Raw genomic sequence first — 27,523 nt, 5'->3', positions numbered from 1 at the left:
GTGTGCTCAAGCTTCCTGCATGCAAAGCTCCTGTACTATCTACCATGTCGAGGTTATGCATATCCCAGGCTATTTAATGCTGACTTGCTTTGGAAACTGAAGTTTTGGTGTCTAAACAAGGGTGTTTATACATAAGATACACATTCACAGCGTGGTAAATTGAGTCATTCCCTATATTCCTTTGATGAAATCCAATAATTCATCAGCTATAATGAGTACCTACAAAGCTGGTAAGCATTTGCAGGTAGACTATAAATCCAGATGTCTCGCCTTCATTTAGTTATCTGCACAGCTACCTAGTGCCAGTTGAAATATTCCATGATGTCACCAGCACTCTGGTAAGACCTGGTGTCTCATAGGTCAGTTAGTTATCACATTGATCATCTCTCTGTAGATGTATTTGGTGCCAGCGAATTCTCAGATGACACATACACGAGCCCTTAATTTTAACTTGAATCCCATCTTAAATGAGACCAAAGTTAATTTGTCTAAGTCAGTCATTAGGTTTGCTCTTAGACTCTACTCTGGAAGTCAAATTTGAGCAATTCCAATGGACAATTTCTCATAAAAGTCTTGGTAACCTTTAAAAAAAAAAGACTGAAAACGTATTGCCCTTGCAGAGGACAATATGTTCTTCCATGATGACTGTAGAAGAGATACTGAGAACACATTTCTTTATAAATCTTGATGATAGTTACTCTTTCATCTTCTTATTTAGTACCCTGAATTCCACAAACAACTCATCTTCCCTCCTGAAAAATACATACATAGCATATTTGTCAAGATTTTTTCTAATAACTCAAGAGAACACTGCTATTCTTTTCTTTTCTCATGCATACATACCTTGGACATGATCTCATTTCATGAGTGTAGTATCCATATACTACATTTATGCTATCTGTGTATCCTGTGATATCCTGGTTAGTAACTAGGTGCTGAAAGAAAATTGATTCATCATAGGTTTGTTTTCTGCATGCAAAATCACGAGGACTTGCTGATTTACTTAGATTACTCCAAATGGCAATAAAATCTGCATTCAGGTAAATTAGTTGAACTCACACTTTCGTTTTTGTTGTGTTTACCAGCAGCATTAAAAGTAGGTACATAAACACTACCTGAATTTTCTTAATATTTCCTGGCAGGAGGGGGAGCTGTGAGTAAGGAAAAGATATTGGACGCGAAGCCTGACATGAATATGGAGAAAGGTGAAGGAAAAATATAAACTTTTTTTACCCCCTAAAAACGTTGATCCCACAAAGACATACACTTCCCAGTAGAGAAAGCACATATTAACTTAAACACCTGGGAAAACAGAATGCTCTTAGCACCTTAATTTTCTGTTTTATTATATTGACCATTTCACTTCTTGGTGAATTAATAGAGTAAAAATAACTAGAAACTATGTTGATTCACAGATTATTTTCTAAAGTTAAGATTGTTACCGTTCATTGCTCATCTGCCTTCTACTTTTCTTTAGGCAACTGACCAATTAAGGTTACTAGAATGGCTGAATATTCCTGGTACAAAATGATATGTTGCAACATTATCCAGTAAAACATATTCATGCTTTGCTTTAAAACAGAAACTATCCCTTTGATGTAAGCTAAGCACATGCTAAAATGCTTTGGTGGATTGGGAAGAATGCTTACCATACAATGATAATGAATACCTGGGTTCATGAGCAAATACCCTTGTTAGCATGTGAATGCAGCTGTTTTCCATAATATTCTCCAATTATTTCTCTGCATGAGCAACAGTGCAAAGAGAAATCAAAACCACAAGGCACCTGTTTGAAATGTGAATGAAAGTTTGCCAGAAATATTTTCTAGTATTTACCCAATTCTACCCAGAATGAACAAGTGCATATGAAACCCTGGCATTTATTCTCCATCAGTTTACACAACTGGACAATTTAAAGGAGGAATAAATCATTTTTGTTGGTTTCTTTCTTTCTTTTTGTTTTATAAGTTTTTATTTTATTATGCATGAAATCTTCTAGAGCTCAAGAAATGTCGGAACTACAGAGTGCTGGAGGTTGGGAGAGTATTCTGGGAAAATGTCACGACACTCACCCACTTCTTAAACTTTCTTTGTGATCTTCTTTCCTAGATATTTTCATAACACAAGATGTGGTACTGCGTAGGTGTTATAAACAGCTCTGTTCATCCTCCTGGTATAAGGAGTGGCTATCTACCTTTGGCCACTTTTGAAGATAGGATGGTTGACTAGGAGGATTTCTGGTCTGACTCAGTATTACCGTCATTATGCTCAGTCATTTATTTTTCTGTAATATTTAGCAAACAAAAAATCTGCATTTCATCCAAACACTTTCATTATTAATTGGCATGGGACTAAGTCCCTGAAATTATCTCGGCGCGAATGTGAGTAACAGCAGAATTATATCAAATGTGCCAACATAGACAGGCTCAATACATAGTTTATTTTAGCCCTTCTACATATGTACTTGATCAGCAGATGTATAGTACTCTTTTGTCTGTTTGGTTATCTCAGTGAGACAAGGAAAGAGTGAAGCTGTATTTTAATGATTTGTAAATCTCTGACATTTTATTTTCCTGATGGTCATACAAACCATGGGTTCCCATTTTAATATTAGAAACTGTTAATTTATAGTCAAGAAAGGAAGAAGAACTATCGGAGTACAGGATTTGAAGAAGATGCATTCAAACTACTTTTGTAGGACAGCAAGCAACAGACATGGGAACACGGGAAACTGCAATAACATATAAGGAAAATAGTTGTTTGATACTGGGTACAAGAAAGAATGCTTAATATCTACCCTTGAAGAGGTTTAGAATTCAACTGCAAAAGTCCCAGAGCAATGAAATCTCTTCAGGACTGCTTTGAGCAGGGAGCTGGTCTAGATGACTTCTAGAATCTTCTTCCAGGTGGAATTATTCTATGTTATGATGAAAAACAACTCCAACAGTGTCAATTGAATGTTTTTTGCATTCTTCTGTATCAAGTTGGTGTAGGCTGTCTCTGTTTCAGAAGACATTTGAAACAGAATGAGAACGAGACCCTAAGCTGGGTAAGGAATACCTTCTCCTACTTTTGAGGTACAAACATTTCTAATAATCCCAACAGGTATAAAGCTAACATGACCTGAAAATAACCATTTTCAACCATGAAGCATATTTAATAGAAGTCTGACATTTATGTTGTGTTTGCCTTTCCAGGAGATCTAAAAGTGCTTTCACTGAGGACTATGCAGGGAACAGCCCAGAGTGCACTGCATTCAAACTGTGCTGAGGTTCAACCTCACTTTGGGCACCTCTCTGGTGCTTAAGACAAAAGATTCTATTTACACGTTTAACCTTTTTCTACCCATCCAAACGTGTTCATTCTTTGCCTCTGCAACTGAAGAGAGACAGTCATCCTAGCTTCTAAATTTTGGAACTGTCCTTTTAACATACATTTCTATTGAGTGTGAAGGTTTTTTAGGTTTTTTAGTTCCTTCAGCCAATCCCCGTAAGATCTGTGCTTCAGACCCTTCACAACTTCATTTCCCAAAATATTTATGTACAAAAAGAACACCTAGGCTGTTTTATAGCCAAAAGAATTACATAAATATCTTAGCACACTTTATAAAGCACACATCCAAGACACGGGGCCAGCTAAACTAAGGGAAGATCTGAGTGAAGGAAACTGTTTATTTCCAGCAACACTGAAAAGAAAAACCATCTTCCAACATAGTCACCTTTTTCAAGTGCATAACTGTTAAATAGAGAGAAGCGATTTCACATTGGCTCAGATCCCTACTTAAAACTAGGGCTACAAATTTCTGTACATCCCAGGTTATATGCCAGCAATTTGGAAACTATGAGACACATAGTGAGCCTTCATGCACAGCTTGTGTAAAAACCTTGTGGTGTTCCCAGAGTTGCAGAATGCCCTGAAGACACGTCTCATCACATTTCTGTCATCTTTTGCAGGCAACCTTCATAATATGATGAGAGGAGAGATTTTTTTAGACTCTATTTGTCAGGAGAGATCTTTTAGAAAGGATTCCACACAAGTGCCATGACTCATTTGTCATTTTTTTCCCTCATGATACTCCTACCACAGAAAAACCAGGTGGATAAGGGGATTTAAATCATGGTAAAACTTCTTTATACTATGGGCACTGAGGGACATGGTTTAGTGGGCATGATGGTGGTGGATTGATGGTTGGACAAAATGATCTTAGTAGTCTTTTCCAACCTTAATGATTCTGTGATTCTATGATACATATGCTTGATTTTCCATATAACGTTTTCATCTCTGGTTCAGTCCATAAAAAAAACTGTCAGGATTGCTTCTCTGCTGACACTGGAGTTACTCCAAATGTTGGCTATTGGAGACAAGAGACAATTTTGTCCAAGGTCTTTCTCAGCTTCTCATTACATAACCATATTACCAGCTCTGATACAGACTGGGTCCTGAAGAGGCTTCAAAACAAAAACATTAACATAAGTTACAAGTCTATTTCTCAGGTATTGAAATGCACTGAAATGCACTGGGTTGTGTACAACTGCTGTTATCTGAAGAGCAGATACTTGCTAAAGTTCATGAATCCATAAGTCCTCTTAGCCATCATTTGTTGTACCTTTCAGTAAAACACCGTGGTTTCATTAAAAAAAAAAAAAAAAAAAAAAAAGTCACAGCAATGATGCTGCTTTATAGAAAGGTGAAGAAAAAGGGGTAAATACCAGGGCTGTTCTGATTCCTGAAAATCTCTATAGTTTTGCTACAACAATTGACAGATCCTCCCTTTTGTTTTCCTTCACCTCAGACATTTTAGTATCTCATTGCCTTAAAAGTGAAACAGACTGTGAGTTTCTCTGTTCAATATTACATGGAAATAAATAACTTAACTTATAAACCACCATGACCTGTACATTTGAGCATTGCACCTGGTGAGACCGTTCCATGAATGTCAGCAGAAGTGATAATCCAAAACACAGATTTTAGGTCAAAATCGTTCTCTAATATCTCAGAAACAAACTTCAGAAAACAGAGAGACTTGCTCGGAATCTAAAGCTTTTTACATGGACTTACAAGGTTTGGACAATTTTGGATAGCAATATTTTGTTGTGTACATCTTGAGATCATACATAACCAAAAGCTAACCCTCCCTTTCACCATCCCTTTTGAAGGGGACACGTTTCCTTCTTGCCATTCCATGCATAGCCTGCAAACTCTGGGACTGCGATTGCCTGGGACTAGTGGTAAGGCTCCTCATTTCCATTGCTCCTGTACTATGTATATATAAAATAGACTCACATGGCTATACAATCTGAATTATCAGAATAGGACTGCAGTAGGCTTCTCCAGACACCAGGAGCAAAAGAATGAAGGTTTTAGTTCATCATCACAAATTTGCCAGCAGGAGGAAGAGCTGAGACAGACTCATAGTAAAGGAGGTTTAGTAGTGGAATTTTAGATGTTGAGTGACTACTGTGGCCAGTAGGTGCCAGTAGTGCTCCGTACCACTGAGGGGCAGACACTGCTTGCTGTCATTAAACCACTGAATATATTAATTTTTATATTTTATGACAGAAAGATAGGGTACAAAAAGAAATATTAAAAATAAGTAAATAAATAAAAATGTCAAGTGTCCACCACATTTGTAATGGTATCTTTCACTATTTAGTGCATTTAATCTCCACGTTCAACAGACACACTCCTTCAGTCCTCTACTTTGCTCTGTGCTATGTATACTTTTATTATTATTATTATTGTTAATAATAATAATAATACTGTCTGAGGAGAAAGAGTCATTTCTTCCCATTCAGATTAAAAAAAAAAAAAATAGATTTAGGTTAGATTAGATTAGATTTAGCCCTATTGAGGATCAGTCATCACTCACTGTGTTTCTTAAAGAAACCAGAAACAGTGTCACAAGCTGAAGGAACAGCTGTTTCAAAACACACAAACAAAATCAGAGAAAAATAATGTTATAAGCACTGTTTCTCCTCTTAATAAACATATGTTTGTGTTTACGTGCATATGTATAATATTTGTGTGTCTGCATATGTATGCACGCTCTGCACACTCTACATTTAGCATTTGAATTGCTTACAGGTGATTTTATGCAATTCTGAAATTAAAGACTTTTGGGGTTTTGTAGATCTACTGAATTCTTCACTAAATTGATTTTCTGTCCCAGTTTATTTTAACATCAGCTGAGAAATGACATCTCATCTCCACAAGGTGTCGGTGTTTCCTACAGTTTAATATCACAGCAAGCTTGCTGTTAATTACAGTATCTGAAGAGAAATTCAATTAATTAAAAACAAGAAACATGCAACTCAAAGGATCCTATTTTTTAAAGAGTTCACCTAAATTGGAGAAATGGAGCTACTTGCTCTGCTTCAATATAGAAGACTCAAAAGATTAACATTGTAAAACCAACATTTTATCCTCTTAGTTTCCCTGATATAGAAAAGATACCTGACAGTCGCCATGTAGGAATGGCATTGTATGAACTGTGAAAAATGAAAGCTGTTTGAGGGATGTTTCTGAGATTCTTATCCAAGAGCAAATTTAAAGTTACTGTCATTATATTGTTTTAAAACATATGTTTGTACAAATATTAAACATGCTCATAATCCCAACAGCATGTCTTTGAACTGCAGCAGCTAAATACTGATAATTTTCTTTGTGCCCACAGGATGTCATAGTTCACTTTAGAATACAGTCATTAAAAATTAGGGGAACAATTCCAGTCTTTGTTATCAGGCTTTGCAACATACATATTTTCACCAAAGGACCCAATGAAAATAGGCATAGGTATCTGCTGTTCAACTTGTAAAATGTCAGAATCCATATGTGCACAGAGACTTCTTTTTTTTTGGATGGAAGAACCGCTTTTGCCTTAATTGAGATTCTCTTTGCTTCAGTGAATTTTACATCAGTGGGAGCACCAACTTCAGTGGCATTGATGGTATTTTGTCAGTTGGGTTCTCAAGCATCCAAGCCTGTCTGCAGAACTGTGTTGCTTTCATTGCCCAGTTACTTCCCATGAGATTTTTTTAGATCAAAATATTACAGTTCAAACACGACTGCCACCATCAGCCTTTTAGTCTGGTCTAAGCGATCACAATCATTTATCCTGACTACCTATATCTAAACACACAACACTTTTCTTTTGCTATTATACAATTAAAAATGCAATTTTTGAGAACAGTGGTTCATTGGCTTCTTTTTGAATTTTATTATTTAATACTATATCTGGATTTGTTAGAATAAGTATGTTGTACATTTATAGATACCCTGAAAAGTGGTTTACGATCCATCACTTGCATGCAAGCAAGAATCTCCAGGAACAGTTGTTCAGTTCTTAACTGGTAAGCAGGCTGTCTCACACATCACTACAGGCAATGAAAGCTTTATTTTCCTTAAGGCTATGGAATTGAAAGGACGTGGCCAATACTTCTGGTAGTTTAATCCACTGGAGGACACAGAGCCTGGGTATAAGGATGGTTTGGAGGATCTGTTTGCCCTTTGAGATGGTGTGAACCTTTTGTTTTGCTTTTATCACAGAGATTACTTGGCAGACATTCACAGCCATTGGGCAGCTGGCAATTGGTAATTTGCTATGCAGCCAGCAGGGTCGCCAATCTAAGATTTTATCATACATTTGATAGTATCTGGTATTTCTTCAAGCCTCTGTTTCTAGTGAAAGCCCCAGTTTTTGTTAAAACTCTGTATGACTGAATGTCAGTAGGCAAACAAAAAAAGCCCTCCTTCGATTTTGAGAAAATGCAGAGCTTTACCAACATAAATGATGAATGGGTATTTCTCACTATCAAATTTGTTTCAGAGTGTTACTTACCAATATGCTTGAGGAATCCCAAGAGAATCTGTCCTTTTTGCAGTCTGCAGCAATTTGTTCTCAACAAGAAGGTTGGAATTAGATGATCTTTAGTGTCCCTTCCAGCCCAAGACAGTCTATGATTCTATAATAAACAGAGGTTTCTACTTATGATCTGTTAAAGCTGCAAGGTGAAGAAAGATCTGAAGCATGGATGTGAATACCTGAGACCTAATACCTTGATACCGCAGAGCAGAACTCTGCAGGAAGCTTTCTGCTTGCTGGTATTAAGATGGTTGATATAGTTTATAGTACAGTGCTCATATATATCACCATTCCACAGCAGAGACTGCAGATGACTTTGATTTAAATGACTGGTGCCAAATTCAATAACCTTTCCTTGAGCAAAACTGTTGTTAATTTTAACTGTGTTATACTTGGGGAAAAATAATAATAATAATAATAATAATAATAATAATAATAAAAAACTTGTTTCATATCTCTTTGTTTCATGTTTCTTATTCACCTGCTGTCTTCTCTTCAGAAATCTGGGGAAGCAAATGAATGATAGCTCCTGCCTCTACACTCTTAATCTCAGTAGAACTATATCAGTTTTTGCTACCTGTATATGTCACATATAGTACTTACAGATAGAAAAATACTACCCAGCCATTCTTTCTGTGTACCCATCCTAATTTTAGTTGCAATTTCTGCTCCTGCCCCTGGTTTCCACCATGACCTCGTGGCTTAGCTGCCTCATAAGTAAAATGGATCTATTGCCATGCAGAGGAAAAATGAAGGAAAAAAAATAGTCACATAAAGTCTTTTGAGAAGGTCTGTATAATTGGATTATAATTTGATACTGCTCCTCTTCCCTTATGTCTGGTAACAAAGCCCAGATCTGTGGTCTTCCACTTCTCATCTGACGTATCTCTCATATGTCCATTTTGTGATTCAGAATGGATTTTTATACATTCATCACTTAAAATAAACATGATGCAAGGCATCACTGAATTCAAGAAATAAAGACTAAAAACTTAGACAGTGGATCCTGTTCCCATTGAAGCCAGTAGCTTTAACCATAACCATCTCATTAACCATACAGAAGACTTACATTAAGCCCCCTACCTTCCATTTTACCACTTAAATAGAAAATAGAAGTAAACTCTGACAAACACATTCCTTTCTACCTTCTCTCCTCTCAGTAATATTGAACATACCCTAAAGAATGAGTAAACAACTAATTTGAGTTGAGTAAAGTAGAAGCCCCAGAGGTGATCAAAGTCACAGTTGTTTGTGTTTTATTTGTTTTTGGTTTTTTTTTTCAATACAACATTTCTTTGTGACAACACATTTATGTCAGCTTTACTAGCTCATTTGTCTGCTGCAGTTCTACTTTATCAGCCTGGAGTAAAAAGAATTGATATGTCTGGTTAGATAAAGTAAATGGAAACTCAGGACTCATTCCAATTTGCTTTTCTTTGATATATTTCACAAACCTGAGAGTACTGCATGTAACACTAGTTGCTCTTTGTATATAAATATTGCACATTAGAAGATCTCTTAGAGTAATGTTTATGTTTATTTCTCCCCTTCCTGCCTCCCCTGGTTGTGTGCTTATTGGTTTTCTGATTGGAAGACAAATGTCATGCTTTCTGACTACATTCTTTTTCAATCCAGTATACTACCCCAAACAAGAATTCATCTTCATTGGTAGCCTGCTAGTCTGATAAAGCAGAAGGTGATATTTTCCAGGAGTGCTAGATACTAATGCAGCTGAATCTTATAAAGGCAATAAATTATTCTGTGCTGTGCAAGATGAGTTCTCAAAGATATTTGATCATTGCCACCAGTCAAATCTATCTTTGCTGTAAATTGTTTGGCTAGACTAGAAATGCACTGAGGATGGTTCCTGAATCAGGTCTTATTTCTTACAATTTTTATTGGATGCTTTGGTATGAGTCTTCAGAAGGTAAAACAAAAAGGGACCATGATCTGAAGGAATATAGAAATGGTGGTCATTGGTGACTGTGTTTTTGTCGGGAAAAAATGATTTTTTTTATCCTGCTGTCACTGGGGGGGTGATATATTTTGCCCATATGAATTCTAACTAGGACTTCTTACAGTTAACCATAATTAGACAATGATACCTCCCTTTCAGTATCAGCTGAAAGTCACAGGAAATCAGTGGACACCTGCTATAAAGTAGGTGCAAGTATTTCTATTTATAGATTTCCTGGCAAATGAATTGAGAAGGGTAAGAGCTGTCCCATAGCAGGAGGAAGAACACTGCAAAAAGGAAGTCATTGGTTAGATTTTATCTTTTTTTTTTTTTCTTTTTTTCATCATTAAAACAGCAGTAACTGTAATTTAGATCTGGTTCTTTGACAACACCTTATTTGTGTCTCTACAAGGCAAATGTAACATAGCTTGTTTTTTGAGGGGAAAATCAGCAGAAACAGATGATTGTCCTGTACTGAGGCAAATAATATTTAAGAAAGTGAAGTACCAGTATGTATCTCTTGCTTCTTAAAAATGCATGTAAAACTTGGAATTTGAGTTGGAAAAACTTGATTCTTGTTTGGAGAACACAACATATGATGTGTCTCAAAGGGATATTGTATAGGAAACCCAAAGGAAAGCTGGATCCTTAGTCGATTTTACAAGTTGATGGACAGAATAGAGCTGGGGAATATGAAAAAGTCAAACTGATAAAATTTGTTTGATGTTGGGTTTTCATTTTTGAAAGTAAGAGCAAAAAAGTGATTTCAGACTGGCCTATGATGATATATCTGGTATTAAAGGAAATATTCAACTTTTTTTCTACCTGATTCAAATCTGTAATTTTTCCCCTTCCTGTACATGTTTGTTTTTTTTTTTTTTTTCCAACTTGAAATGAAAAGCCAGTAAATTTGTATTCTTTATTACCAATATGAGGCAAATTCATATTTTTTATGAGAGACAACTCATTTAGAAAATGTGAAGGCACGTACAGAGGCACATCCAAACTCTTTGTTTTAACTCAGATTTTATTTCAGCCAAAGCAACTCACAAAGTTTAATCTGGACTCACAGATATCTTTTCTTTCCCTGTGACCCAAAAAGAAAGGTTTTATTTCTCACCAGACATGAAAAAGAGCTCAGATTTAGAAATTATTATCCTCTTTACTAATTATATATTGTTTTACCAGAAGGAAACCCTTATTTCAGCTTATAATGCTATTCTTGCTTAAATTGGTATTTTGCCTACTACGATTATTAAGTAACATGTCTGAAATTGTTGCCATGAATCATTGGTATTTGAGTACGATAGTGGCATCATGTGAATCCAAAACAATGGTCATTAATATCAAGTCTATATAATTATACTGACATATAATGTTCACCTTGGGGTGGTGGCTTGTTGGAATGGCCAGGGGCATGCACAGAGCATGAAGAAAACTGTCTTTCAAAAGTGACAAGAGCTACACTAGTGCATCAAAAAGCTTGTTTGGGTAAACAGAACTAATAGCATTGGAAGTAATTCTGCAATGATAAACATGAGTGCCTCAAAGCAAACTGAAAGCACTATCTCTATTTGCAAGTATCTCCATTCTACTCCCCAGTCACATCTGAGGAACGTTTTTCTATTCATTGGAAGTGTAGGTATATGACCAAGTTAAGATACAGGATGGAGCTGAAAAAAAAAAACTAAAGGCTTTCTTAAAGCAAAAGCAATGGACACTGCAAAAGATCTCACTCTCCTTCAAGAAAAGCATTTGCCTCCTTGGTTCTATAGTGAAAGCCTAGGCTAAGTGCACTTTTAACTTCAATTATTTACTGAAATGCATGGATATATATGAGATTATATCAAGTAAAAAAATTCATTCTTATGTACAATGTTGTAGATCATTTGAGAATGATATTTACCAAAGACAGAATGGCAAGAGGCTACCACATTGCTCATATATTATGCAAATCAAGAAAATCCTTCCTCTCAAATAACAGAGCAAAAGTAGCCATCCTCTGCTCACAAAACACAATGAGAACACTGTTACTATTAAGACTTCCATATTAAGGTTTCCAAACCCAGATACTTCTTCCACTTGACCCATTTTTACAATGTAGTTAAGAAATGCCCTTCTACTGATGTTCACAGGGGGTATTTAACACTCTATTCAAAGTGGAAGAGACACAACAGAAAGAACTAGCAGAGTCCTGTTTTTCAGACTCCCAGAGGTCTTTTTTCCTGGTGGATAAAGCACTTTCTTCAATGTTTGTAAGTGGAGAGTCATGTGCCTACGAAAGAGGAAGGATTTTAATCAGAAATTTTCAGGTTGTTGCTCCATCCCATTCTGTACTGAGTGAAGATGAGAACCATGGCTGCTCTGTGCTGTGGGGAACCTAATCTGATTGTCATGTTCTCAGAATACATCTTGGTACATGCCCTGGAAGGCAGAGGGGTAGGGAACGTTTGTGATTCTCCCACAAATATGAGGGTTGTGGCGAATCATGTGTCACTCCAAGATTTAAGATCTTCTGGGCATGCACAGCATCCATGCATAACAGCTATACAATATTCATTTTGCTTTTAAAAACTTAATTGCTTCCCAAGTCAGGCAGAAGGTGAGCTCAAGTTGGGCAGCCTGGACTTTAGGTCTGGGATCCTGACCTGGCAGTCAGATGTTCAAACTTCTCAATGGATGACAACTAATGTTTATGGCAAAGTAGGGGCTATATTTTAGATGGAATCTCTGTAATATTCATACGAATATGAATGATTCCAGCTTTACCATATACGTGAATTTTGAGCTAGGCCAAGTCCATTTGAGACAGTAAACATGTAAAGTGAAAAGAAATAAGGCTGGGAAAAGAAAAAAAGAAAAAAGAGAAGTGAGACTACTTCTCTGTTGCCAGAATGTCAACCAAATTTTTATTCTCAGTCTCACCTGCTGAAAGTATAGAGTATATAGATAAATCTGAGAAGCTTAAAAGATGCACTGAAATGACATATTAGCTCAAGTCTCCCTTTTATATCTTTAACCCTTTTGATCCCTCAGGCAAAACAGTTTTTTGAAGTCATGAGAATGACTGACTCTTTTTCAAACCAATGGTTAAACTTTAAATACAAATGAATAAATATTTAAATAAATAAAATCCTTGTCTTTTCACTGAAGTCAATTTTTTAACAAAAATGTCACAAGACTTGGAGATTAGAGTTTGGACCAAAAATAATTAATAGAAATTCACAAAAAATATATTTAGAAATTTTAGTTTGTGTGAAGCATTTTCTTATGCGAAAGAAGAGCAATGACCTAGTCTTACCAACATTTACATTTAGCAGACAAGAAAAAATGTATATACATAACGTGTGCAAGTTATTTTCAGCTGTGCTAGAGAGCCCAATTAACACAACTTTAAGTGTTGTATTGGTCCTCCTGTAAGGTCTACATGCCCACCTTAAAGATGTCAGATTTCCTTAGAGTGCATGATATTAACCCAGTTTTATTTTAATCTGGTACTGCTGAGCATATGCACATATCTGCATAATAATAAAGGTTTTGTGCATATGCATTTAGTTACTGGTAAAGTATCTGCACCATTCATGTTTTCAATTTCTGTCCCCTTCTCCCTATGTCAATATCAATTAGATTGTAGTACACAGACAAATTGCTCACAAGATTTTTTGTATCATTTTCAATATCTTTTTAAAATGACAAAGCACCAGAAACATATTTCAATTTCTGTGGGAGGCAGGGAAAGAAATTTTAAAGTCAAACAAAAGAACTTTAAAACAGATAACAGACTTCTGAGTCAACAGAATAAGGGTCAGAAGGCAACTGGGCAAATAGGTTTGTATGGGAATTGGTTTAAGATCATACTATAATATCTTGGTCTGGTTCTTACTGTCTTGATTCAGTGCTACGCTGTCTCATACTTACAGTTTTACAAAAGGAATAGGAATACAAAATACTCCAATCCTCGATGTATGTTACACAACAGATGAGCTTCAAATTTATTAATTCCTTTCACTTTACCGGAGTTGATCATCTGCTCGATCTGATTCAGTCTCCACAGCACTGAATGATGAAAGCACAATAAACGTTTTCTAATAGTAATACTTCTCTTTTTCTCATGCTGAGTGTGAATAAACCTATACATCATGCTGGAAAATACAGATCAACATTCCTCTATGTAATAGACAGGAATATTTCAGCACAGAAACGGCATGATTTTCTTGGAGTGCAACTGTGAGAAAGTTATGGACCTGAAGAGTAGGCTCAGTATTGGTAAGAGTTTTGTCACTAGCCTGCAATAATAAATACTGTATTACCAAGTGACAGTCATAATTCGCAATGGTTTCCAATAAGTGGAATGACTTCAAGGAACCTTGGAGAGTTTCTATATTTCCTTTTTGTGGAGACTAAACTGGACAAGAAAGGTAGAATGAACATGAGAACGATTCATTTAATCTCTTGAGCCATTAGCTGAAAAAATCCATGGCACACCTTCTTGTGGTGAAAGCAGCTCTGATGTGAACAGGTATTTGCCAAAGTCCATGTGGCATTTCAATATCTACTTGAAATATCTCAGTTGTTTCTCCATAAAGAGAGCTAAGGTTTGAAAATGAGGCAGGAGACATACTCTAAAGAAGCAAGCTATCACTTTGTTTTTGTCGATTCCAGTCTTTTTTAAGTGGTTGGAATGAATGAAGTGAATAATGGAAGTTACCTGCAATACTCTTAGTTTCAGTTCTCATCCTAACATATAGATGGTTTTGGTATTATCAATGGATTTTAATGGTTTTACACATTCTAACTGTTGAATTTTTCATTTTTAATCTTTCCTAATTGAGGTCCACAGTAAGGGACCTCATTCAAAACCTCTTATACAACCTACCAGTTTCAATGAAATACTGAAAACTATCACACTTGTCTGAGACTGCTTTAAGATTAAAAGTATTTTGAAAGACGAAAAAGATGGGGAGTGGAAAGAGCGATAATTGGGGACCGAAATCGGTGATCTCTAGAGGTCCCTTCCAATGCACCAGAAATTAGTTCCTTTCATCTACGGGTCTCTACACAGAGCATATTCCATCACATGGAAAAATTTTTACTATGCAAGAAGGTCCTTGGGTTCTCCTGATGCCAGCAAGTTTGATACTGCTTTGTTTTACCAGCATCTAGGAGAGTTGCTCTTCACCTCCCTGAGGATATCTCCTTGTTCCCTCTTCTTCCTAAACTGTCATCAGAGAACTTTCTTTCTCATAGATAAGCTGAAGAATTAGGATTCTCTCTAGCCTTTGTACCATGGAGCCATGCCTTCCTTCCCTGACCAGCATGTTCTTGTGCATCCTTGCCTCACTGCTTTTTGCTAACATGCGGTAATGTTGAAGACTAAGAAAAACACTTGCCTATGTGACTTTGACAAAACTGTAGTCCTGTCTTGCTGACACTGAGATGAGCTGGTCAGCAATTTAGGAGCCAGCCAACCTCACCCTTGACAGCTCTTCTACGAATGTTTCTGACGACTGCCACACACTATGTATGTCTAATCACCCTTATGTTTCAGGAACAGTTTAAGGTCTGCTGAAAGGTCATAAGTTGGAAAATTACTCTCAGCAGTCATTGTTTTTAAAAAAATGAAATCAGATGAAGAGATTTGACATAATCTGATCGTACCGTACTGAAGTAAGACAATCTATTCATCTTCATTTGGGTTCTTCCAGTCTCCTGGTAAGAAGCAACGCATCTAGGCAAATACCACACATAGGCAAATGAGGTACTTTTATTTCATCTGGAACTCATGAGAACATAAAAATTGGCATTTTAGCAATTTACTCTCATCTTGTGAAAGAGAAGGGAGAATCTTTGACCTGAAAACTGTTCACCAGCTTCAGTTAACAAGAAAAACAAAACAAAACAAAAAACACAAAAACCTTCTTTCTTAGAACACATATCTTTTTGAGATGCCACAGATATGACAGAGGAATCAGTCAGAAGGATCTCTGTATATCTCATTCAAACCATTAGAGAGGCAGTGGTAAACATACCAGGCAGAGCATCAGAGTAAGTACAATATTTCCAACTTTTGCCCTTAATTTTGCAACTTACCTTCTCCACCTCATCACCAACAGTGAGATTGGAACCAGTTCCACAAGTCTGCATGCCCTCTCTCCCACATATACAAGAGGGAATTAAATGCATTGTTCATAGTGGTCAGATTTCTTTCTTCTTATTCTTTTTTTTTTTTTTTCCTGTTTTGTTTTGTTTTGTTTTGCTTCTTTTTTTCTTTTTTTGTCCTGAGAAAAAAGGAAGACAGGTGAATTTTGATCTAAAATCTGATTTGAAAATTTCATGCTCAAGCATATTCTTGGTGCCATATTTGAATTACATATATATCACTATATTCATTTGATATGTGAGGAAATATTTGGTGCCTCAACCTCAAGATAGACCATATGAAATTATTTTTTTTCTATATATATTGTTATTTTTATTCATTTAATATGAGAGTTAAAATACAGAGAACATGTTTTTGGTCAACCAATAACAATAGATACTAAACCTGTTGAAAATGTTAATGTTCTTTAAACCTGAGCTCCATTCCAAACAGAAAGTTGTTTTCATTTACTTGAATCATTTTATTTTGGTAAAAATAAAAAGAAAAAAGAAAAATGCTTCAGTTTTGTTTATACATTTCTTTCTCACATGATTCCTGGTTTGCGTTTTGGATCCTGAAAGTAACTGTTGAATACAGTTCTGTGCGTAATGACATAATTCAAACCCAAATCCTAATTTTCAGATGCTCATGAAACCAGTTACTGAGTCTTACTATTTTCTAGTAGCATCTGTCTCTTGTAGTTTTTACGTATCTTTTTTTCCTGTTTACTTTGTTGACTTAAAGCTGAGGATTGTTTATGTGTAGCACCCTAGCTCTAAATTAATTTTATTTCCTTATATCTGAAAGATTTTAATGTGGCCCTTAATCTTAACTCCCCTGAGTGATCTTAGTAATTATCGTGCAATGGCAAAGGGATGTTATTCATGATCCATGGTTGTTTTTTCCAGCTCTCGATCTTTGACTTCTCTGAACAATCTGCTAGATTTCCCAGTAACTGGGAAGCACTGTAGAGATGCAGAATAATCTTACACTATAGATTCAGCTTGAAAGGAATACATAATTTCTAAGTTCTAAAAACTGTGAGTAGATATTTTTTTCCTAGCGTGTGTACATTATTTTATGCTTTATTGCTCTGGTGGCAAATTTGAATTTATTTTTATTTCCAGTGTTTTATTATGTTTGCACTCAACTGAGTTAAAGAACAGATTGGGTGATTGCTATACAGTAGTTTACTTTTAAAAGAAATAGGGCTTCTCAAGCAGCTAATACAGGAAGATGTATCACCAGCTTGAATAATTGTGACAACCATAGACGGTATCAGTGCCTGTTTGTTTGCACAATACCCTACTGCATTAAGAAAGCCATCCCAGCTGTCTTGGGCTCTGGAGTCACCCATTTCATCACTTGACACTGCAGCAGATGTTATGGATTGATAACAGACTTCACTTCATTCACTCCACATCTAAGATTACCTCTGTAAAAAAAAAAAAAAAAAAAAATCAAATACATTATTACACTCCCAGCCATTTGTAAAGAAAAAAAAAAGAAGAAGAAGAAGAAGAAAAAAGATCAGCAATTTGTTCTCTCTTCTACAGTATTAAATGACTATTTTGGGGCTTTGAAAATATATATTTCATTTTTAAAAATAGTTTTATTTTTAGTTAGCACATTCACAGTTGAGGATATATGTCTTATTACCTTCAGAAATAAAAAGATGGAGATAGATTTAATGATTTAAATACTTTAAGACTTGGGCAGGTTTTAGGATTATGAATTACATCCTCATTATATCAGATGCCTTATGTTTTCAGTGATAGCATGTAAATGCAGCATGTCTATTGTGCTGACAGAAACACCAGACAAGCCAAGCACTGCAGATTTTGGTCTAGCAGATGAATAGTGATATTTGGATGCATGTATGCATTCCTCCTGGTGATGCATTGTATTTTATTGGAGAAACAGTAGGTAAATGTGCAATTAAATCATATGTTATATGTGACCAAAAAATGTGTATTTCAGGTGGGGCAGAGATTACCCATTTACTTCTTAAAATTGTAGCCAATGTATAAAATGCATGGATTGAATGAAATGTATGATAAAGTTTATGACAGTCATGGGACTCTGTCATTTGTGGGACAGTGACAGATGTGCAGCAAATACTGTGTTCTGTGAAAGTTGAAGGGATTCAAATGAAAGCACTGAGGTTACATTTCACTTTGCTGACTTTGGGCAGTTATATAAATCACCCAAAGTGGGAGTGCAGTCATCTTGTGTTCCCTGTATGGCTGCTGGAGAGAGGTCCTGGACAGGCTGAGTCGTACCTGGAGAAGTCAGTGTCTCTCAGCAGCTGTAGGAGCTCCCAGGGTCTCAACTGGTAAAGTGGCTTGAAATATGTTGGAAAGATGCAAGACTAAGAAGGAGAGTCAGGCTGGATGTTAGGAACTACTTCTTCTCAGAAAGAGTGGTGAGATATTGGCACAGGCAGCCCAGGGAGGTGGTGGAGTCACTGTCCCTGGAGGTGTTTAAGAAAAGGGGACACGTGATACGGAGGGACATGATTAGTGGGCATGGTGGGAGTGATTTGACTGGCCAATGCCAGTGGCCTTTTCCAATCTTAATGATTTTATGATTCTATTCTATGATTTCAGTGAATGCTTAAAGATATATTTCCAAAGTTTAAATTGATATTATGTGTTATCTGGATGTTGATTTCCCCTAGACATTTTGAAAATGGTAGCATAAAACACCAAAATATCCCTTGAGAACTCTTATACGTCTGGTTTTAAATTGCTGAGAAGTATGTAATACAGTGATACAGTATTGGCTTCTATTAGGACAGCAGATAAAGTTCTTCGTAAGGTGCCCAACACTGCCTTGATGGTTGATCTTTGTAGAGCAGTTCCTAGTTCCTCATCATTTACAACATGGCAAATTGAATCTGATGTTTTGAAGGACACAAAAAGACCTGAACTTAGTGTCTGCCTGTGGGAATACAAAAAGCATATCCTTCACATTAAAACAATTTTGCTGTAAACTTTCAAATCATAAAAAAAAAAAAAAAAAACTGACACCACCCTGACAAAGTTGTTATGGGACTGACTTTAGTATAAGCAGTTTCTGACACCCTACAGTTTAGTTCTGAATAAAATGTGCCATAGCTATTACTTCTGTACTGTAGAAAAAGCAAGCCAGATAAATGGAATATTTTGTTTCAATTAATGTGTGTAAAGTTCAGCAAAGTGGTAAGGCATCTGAAACGGAGATAGCATGAGAGATGCTTTTAATGCCATTTATGCTGACAGCTCCAGAGGGAAAAAAAAAATGTTATTATCTATCCTGTGCTCAATTCTGAAAGAAGTTTCCTATATGGCTTGTAGTTTATAGAGTTTAAAAATATTTAGATTTTATTTTTTCCTTAACAGGAGACAGTCATTGCTCAAGCTAGTGAGAAGCCAGTTCTATTTCTTCATATGAATACAAACAGGCAGAATTTTTTTTCTCAGGTATAAATGAGGTTTAATTTACCATATCTTTACTCATCTCCTGCTTCTTATTTTCTTCAAAATCCTCAGAGCATGACTCTGCGGTGATGGAAATTTAAGCAGAACCATTTTTGTTTGGCTGTTTTTTTTCACACACTTAAATTACTGCAAGAGCCAAACAACACATTATCACCCTGAAACCTTCTAACTTCTTCCTGTGAGTAATAAAATAGCTGTTGCTAGATATGACAGAAATTGGTGTTGGGGACCTCAAGAAAAGGGAGAATTCTGGATACAGGCTCTGAACATCTGCAGTTCTACACACAACTGCAGAAATACATGTTCTTGTCTGATAAAAGACTTGGCAGAGAAAAGCAAGTAGAATTCTCTCCCATCTCGTATATAATGAAACATTAATATAAAGTCTCAATGAAGCTTTTCAACTGAGGAAAATACAGACAATTTTCATTATATTAAGTCAAAGCCTTCAATTCATTTTGTCTGCAGTAGAAAGACACGCAACAGTAACTTACTGTAGGCAACATTTCATAAGTTAATATCTAGATCATTATTCTTGTGTATGTTTCCTGGAAAGAATGTTAGGTGTTTCTTTTTTTTTTTTTTCCTCCCGTGGAATACATATTCAATTAGCTTATGAACTTTCCATTATTATTGCTTGTATTCTGCTTATTGGACTGCTCTGACAAGTAACTACAAGTCAAACTACTGAACTGAACTCAGAGGATATATTCCCATTTACTCCTGATTCAGTCTGCTTTTTCAGCTACCACCCTAACAGTTATTAAGTAGGAGCATTTACTATGTATAGTTAACACTTCTACTCTATGTTACCCTCATTTTACCTTTTAAATTTGCCCGTCTGAGTGTTGGTACTCTTGATTACTTCAAATTACTCATCTCCCAGCATGCTCCTTTTCATTGTTAATAGGATTTGCTGCTGAATCTAGCCCACAGGCCTTAAACAATAAAGTCTGCCAGCATCATCACCCCTTGACTCCTTTTTTTGGCCACCTATACCTCACTTCCATCTCACATGTGTAAGTAGGAGAAGCATAAGATCTCTATGAACACAGGGAATGTGCTCAATGCAAAGACTCATATTTTTTTGAGGACATCCCTCCATCCCTCTCGGCTTACAGAAAGGAGAAGAACAAGAAAAGCACATTTTGGTAGCTTTGCTACATACTTCATTTCAATCAAGTCCCTGCATCTTCATTATTCCGCTTACCATTGGTGATAGCCTGCAGAAAGTTATCCATTCTCATAAATTTCCACAGATTAAAATGTATTTCTTCCATTCATTCAAAAAACTAGATTTTCCACACATTCTTGGACTCAAGATCTCCACAAAAGCAGTTACTGTTATGATCAAAGTGAATCCTTTACTTTTGTTATTTCTCTGTCAAGAAATAAATCCATTGTTTCTGCTAACGAAACAGTCTGGAAATCATATACATCAAGAAAACCTGAAAGGATATGTATCAATCTAAGAAAATTTAAAACACTGAGCTACTAAACTGTTATAGCTCAGTAGAGACAGCTCTTGTTCATGGTATTATTTATTCCATATTAAATCACAGGCACCAAAAGAAGACCAGTGCTGCTTTGATATGCACTGGTTTTCAACTTGAAAAAATCCATTGCCCGTGATGGAGTAATTCCTGAAACATATCAGTGTCACCAAGGGGAGAATCAGGTGCCTGTAATAATGTTTGTAATACGAAACAATTAATTCTTCATTGAAGAAGTCAGAGAAAGGTCAGAAGGGACTCCCTGCTGACAAAGAAAACACTTGTGCCCCTATTTGGAAAGGCTTTTTAAGATTGTTAGAAGATAGTTAGTATATTTTTTGCTCTAAGTTTTCAACACTTATTGTGGAAAGGACTTTTAGTTTTAGACTGGATTCCACCAGACTGAAAATAAAGCAACTGTTATTAATTAGTAACATGCATTTCTTAAACATGCGGAATTTGTGAATCCTCTTAAAACAGACTTGATTCTTTTGTTTCTTATGGCAGTAGTATAAATAATTGGCATTTTCTCAATGAAAATTATATCTCAAGAAAAAAATAGATAGTCCTTATGCCTTTTAGTTCTACTATTTTTTTCTTCTGCCAAGATATTCTCTAAGTACCTATCACACTTCTCATGTGTAAATCCCCTGTGATGCTGGAAAACACTGTTCTTGCTGTTTCACAGACATTTGGAAACTATTTGCTACTGGAAGGTATTGAGAAACCCTTTTCAGATAGCATAAGAAATCTGTAGAAAGAGGAGAAGATAAACAAAGGTGTTCTGAGGCCCATGCCAGCACCCTACCTATGAGAATATTTAACAAGTTGACTGTTCCTTTCCTTTATTTTTAAAGAATCCATATTAGTTCGCAATAAATGTATGTCATCTGTATTATATTTCAGCACTCATTTCTCTGGATAACAGATTTTAAATAAGTCACATTTTATGACTGTCATCCATTCTTTTATCCATCTTATAGGAACTATTGTCAGAAAATGTATAGTTTTTTCTTCTAGTTCTGCTCTTCAGTTCCACGGAACAGATGATGCAATGCAACAGACAATGAGAACAGAAATTAATGATAAAAAAGTGTGAGATTAAATTATACCTGAATAATACAATTGAAGCATAGCTTGTAAAAAATGATATGAAAACTATATACACCTCTAATTCTAGGCTTACTACTTTGACAGACAACTGAGAAATCTATGGTATATCTCTTCCAGCATTTGGACCAGTGGAAAAAAAAAAAAAAAAAAAAAAAGTGTCATATTTTAATCGATAGAATATGAATCTCCCAGCGTAGATTATCCAGAAATGTCAACCCAGTATTTCAGAGCAATAGACGTTGTAAGATTGGTACCAAGTGACTTAGATGAAAGGGAAATATATTTAGGGGTTTTGTCACCCATCTCCACAATCTCTCTGATGTAAATTCCACTAAAAGAAGATGATTTAACATTAGTGATGTAGTCTAGAGGTATGTAGCCAGAAGTATATGAGAAAATGGGAATGCCAAGTGAAGTGAAAAATAAGGAACTGAATAAAGAAAACAACAGGGAGAATGAAAATCCTTTGGTTCCTATGTTCAACATGAAAAAGAGAAGAGACATTTTAAATTTGATGTGTCATTGGTGTCAGCATTTTAATAAAATATGATTAGTTTCACAGGGGGTGGACAGAATCCCTTCCTTTTGAGCATTAGTAGTTTAAAATGAGATACCTAAAATGATGTTCATTTCATTCAATTCTGTATAAAAATAGCTGCTCAGGCAAAGCTAGCATTTTAGGCTCCATCTTTAATCAACAGTAAGATAGGCACTCCAGAAACTAGTTAGAGCTAGCAATCTTATAGGAAGTGTTACCCTCTGAAGAGGAATGTGAGGTAAACTCAGAGATCAGAAGCAACCAGGGCATTCTCTGTCCTCATGGACATGCACATTCCATTTAAAAAAAAGCATAAAGTAGATCCTTGGTCCTCATGATTATGTGTATTCCCTAAAAAAAAAAAAAAAAACAAAAGCCAGTTTCCCCTGAGCTTGAGTGAAAAAGCAGGAAGTCTATGAAAAGGTATTGTTTGAAGTAGTCAGAGAAATTGGAATACTATGATGAAGTACAGAAGAATCCAAGCACCAACATACACAAGCCACATGGGACCATGCTTAGGTTGTGTAAGTTGAAGAGTCAGGAGAGAGGGGACTGTAAAGGTCTCTGAAGACTGACCTCATGAAGATGCTTTTCAGTGCTGAGCAGTACAAGCCACTAGGACACTACAGACATGGTCACAAGCAGCATTCTGGCTGCCAGAACATAATTTGGTTTCTTAATCTTCTCAGTTACTGTACTGTCCTAGAATGAGCAAATCAAACACTTTTCACTTTGAAAACTAAAGTGTGCACTTTGAAAAAGAATAACATGTTCTGTGAAATTTGACTCATTTGCCAGTTTCTCAGATGTTTTCACTCCCCTTTTCATGATTAAACCAAGGAGAGAGCAGTGACTGTTCACTGACTTGGAACGATCCTTATCTCCTTTGAGGCAATACAATTTTTGCTGTGTGATCAGGACTTTCTGGGAAACTTACCTCAAGTCCAAATATAAACAATACATTGGGAACTTGGAAGAAAAAAAATTAAAGGAGAAGATGAAAACATGTTTTCTTCAATAATGAGAATACGAACAGCAAAAAATGGTTATACACTTCATGTACTTAAATCTATTCTCACTGTGTAGGCCAGAAAAGCCCCACTTTCCTGTGCTCTGGTATTTTTATATTTCCACTTGTCCTTCACAGTGACTACGTCTTTCCGTTCAAATCTACATTTTCCTTAATGTATCAGAACTTTTTATTCCACTACTCGATCATAACTGGAATGATATACAAAAAAATCAACACATGCCTTGTGATGTATAACGGCTACAGTTGTTCTTAACCCTAAGAGCTCTTTAGGAGCTCAGCTAATTACTGGGGTGGAAGCTCCATTGGAAGACCCTTGGGCAGAAATAAGGGAGAGATGGGAAATGTCTTAGAATAGTTGTTCTCTTCAAGCCCTAGGGTTCGCAGTAGCAGATCAAGGCACAATAGTGAGGAGTTCAAGTCAGCACTCATTGACTTTATATTTCACTAAGGAGACTAATGTAGTATATCTGCAAACTAATACAGGTATTACCAAATTTTGATGTTTCCAGGGTTATTGTCCTCATAGAAGTGAACATAAAATATAATCTTTTCATCAGAATAAACCAAAATCAACTAAGTCTGGGGAGGAATTTAATCTCCTTATTTACACATAACCTAATATTTCTAATAAACTATAAAGATAGTTATAATTAGCTGAATAAAAACTCTACTAGTATTCACTTCAAAGAAATAGCTGATTTTGTTTTCCTCCATTGGATTCCTCTCCACAAACTGAGTGAATTTTGTTCTACTATCTAGCCTGCAACTCTTTCAAGTGAAGGCCGTGCATGTGACAGTTAGCCTCCTTCAGAAATTACTTTTGTACAATAACAAATCCCAGAGCATGAAAAACAATAAATGAAAAACCATTTAGAGTGGGCCAGCATCTCTTAAAAAAAAAAAAAAAAAAAAAAAAAAAAAAAGAGAGAGAGAGAGAGAGAGAGAGAGAGAGAGAGAATCACAGTTAATAGTGATCACATCAGTAAATTCCTTGGCTCTGTGGGCTGAAGTTCTAATGAAAAGTGATTGCTCCCATATAATTTGCTTTACAGCCTGCAGCATCAAAATCCCAAACAGTAAATAAGGGCAACTCTTAGAAAACACAGTGTAGGTGTGAGAAGGACAGTGGCTATCTGATTGTCATGACTGTGATTCTAAATCGTGGGAAAATGTAGGTAGGCTGTGTGAGATAACAGGTCAATAAAAACAAAATACTTGAACTGAGGTTCAAGATTCTTTCTATCCATGCACTTAAATTCTCAGCTACCACGAGAAAGAGAAATCACTGACCACTCAGAAGTTTGCTGTAAGAACTTCACTGCAAATATCGCATCTGAAATTTATCAGATGCTTAGCATATATTTATTGCTATAATTACTAATCAGAGGGAAGAATTTCTTCTCTAACTTACTGCAGAAAAAGTATTTTGTGTTTTTGTTTCTTTTTTTAATTTTATATTAAGGGATAGAGAAAACATTTTAGTGCCTGTTATTTCCTAAGTTTCCAGGTGCATGAATGCATATGCTTTTCTGCTCTGACTGTGTACTACTTATCCAATTACATGCCTAGTTCCTCATGTACTACAATGAAAAATCTGTTTTCAGTGGCTCTTGTGTCCTGAGGGGAAATCCAATTGTAAATGTCACTGTGCTTTTTCAGTATTCTTACCAGAAATCACAATTAGTGTGGAGTCCCTGATCTTGTGTCCACCTTTGTGTCAGGGTAGGAACAGTCCTCTTATTATGCACTGAAGCATTTCTAAGATTCAGGATCTAATTTGAGAAGTTTTGTTTTACTATACTGTTTATAAATTCTTACAGGTAGACCACTGTTTAAATAATTAGAAACAACAAGATTGGTTGTTGTCTTTTGTCATGCAAACCCAAAAATGTAGACAAGGAAAAAGGAAGCAAAATTAATTAAATAATGTATTTGTGATAAATTCTCCCTTTCATTTTTATAAATCAGAAATATTTCTGGTAATGTCCATCTCAGCTAGACCAAATAGCTTTTCAAATACCTGTTATAGAATCCAATTAAATGTACACATGTTCCTATTTACATTATCATCATAAAATTCCACCAGATTTTTTTCTGCAATGTTAGATGAACAGTATTTTCATAAAGTAATGCTCATCTGGTTCAAGACAATGAGAGATTACACAGCAACTGACAAGGTTCTACTCACTGTACATTTATTTAAGCTCTTTTATGGGGTATGATAGAATATGAGCACTATAGACATCAAGAGTTTTTCTTACTGAAAGTAATACAGTACATCTGGATTGGTAAATGCTAAATAATCAGTCTTAAGAATCTGTCATACTGAAAAGTCTGGTCAGAGTGCTCAATTAATGGATAAAGGTATCATATGTGCCTTCTATCTGACACATTTACACATGACATAAGATACTTCAACATGAAACAAAATCCCTGACCCTCATTTCTGACAGTAGTAGTAGCTGCAAGTACTTAATATGTTGTGGAACTGCAGTTGTGAAATCTTTCTGTCCCTGTTAATATTCAGTGTTGTAAAGAATTTAACTTCATGTTCCTCAGGTCTCAAATCACAGTTTGAGACATGCTCTCAAATTTTCAGTGAATCTGAATATCATGAAGCATGTCAGAAGTTCTCAGGGTCTTGAACACTACATTTGGAAAACGCTCTCCAAGAAAATCCTTCCGCAGATTAAACCAGAGATCACATCCCCAGCTGATATAGATGAGATTAGTTGATTTTCCCCACTTGAGGATTTGACCAAGGAACTGTATATTATTTGCATTTGATTTCCAAGAGCAAACTGAAGCTGATATATTTCAGATGATTAAAATTTCTTATAAAATCTGCAAGTATATCCAATAATCTTCTCTGGATTTAATTTTATGAATTAAGCTGAGATATCTCCAGCCATGCAATTAATCAGATGAAAGAAAGATTAAAAATACCTGGTTGTAGAAAATGTTAGAGAATCAGAGGCCCTGTTCTTCCAATTCCTTCCTCTCACAGCCCAGTTTTAAAAGTGATAAGCAAGAATGACCCTGAAAAAATAATGAAGATATTTAAGAATAGATGAGAGCAGAAATTGGACTATTCAAGCTACATATTTTATGCATATGCAGCAATACATAATTTTCCTAAACAAATCCTTAATTAGATTGCCTCTGTAGTAAAATGATTGAATCAAGCTGAACTAATTTTTTTTTTTAAGTTAGTATATATAAGCTTTGTTTGTGTTATATATCACATATATATACATGTGATTATTTGATAAATGTTCTGGATTACATTGTCAGCCCTCTGGGGATCTAAATCCCTAACCATCCAGCGAAATATATGATTGTACCTAATCCAGTATTATGGCATAAATCTTGAAATTAGGGCTATAGAGATACAACATTTACTGTAAAAGTGTTTTGCTTGGCAAAAAAAAAAAATAAAATAAAATAGCATATAGGCATATTTCTTATGCCACTGGCAACCACAAATTAAACATCTAATTTTTATACATTCATTCCAATTTGATGCAAATGAACTTCAATAGGGACTCAGAAATGACATGTGTGTCATCTGCATTTTTCTAACTTGTGTTGAGAAAGCTTTGCAAATATGGCTTGCTCACCAAAGCTAGATGGAGTTTAATATGCATGTGCATAGGTATCCTCCCATTTGAAAATATATGAATTTACATGGGGATTTCAACATTTCTTCAGATCTCTTTTCAAACCACAAATATGAAAGGAAAAGAACTTAAAAAAACTGGTTTTTCAAGTAGAATAAAACTTGGCTTGTCATACTTCTTCTAATATGTTTTTCCTCTGTCTGACCTTTGCTCTGAATTTTTACGAGGGAAGCTTCAGGGTTCTAGGACCCAGAGGTAAAAGTGTGTCAACTTCATAAGCTTTTTTG

This window comes from Gallus gallus, chromosome 1, assembly GCF_016699485.2.
Source record: "Gallus gallus isolate bGalGal1 chromosome 1, bGalGal1.mat.broiler.GRCg7b, whole genome shotgun sequence".
In the NCBI taxonomy this organism is placed as follows: Eukaryota; Metazoa; Chordata; class Aves; order Galliformes; family Phasianidae; genus Gallus; species Gallus gallus.
The sequence above is the reverse complement of the archived record's forward strand: the minus strand, read 5'-3'. Positions refer to the sequence as shown.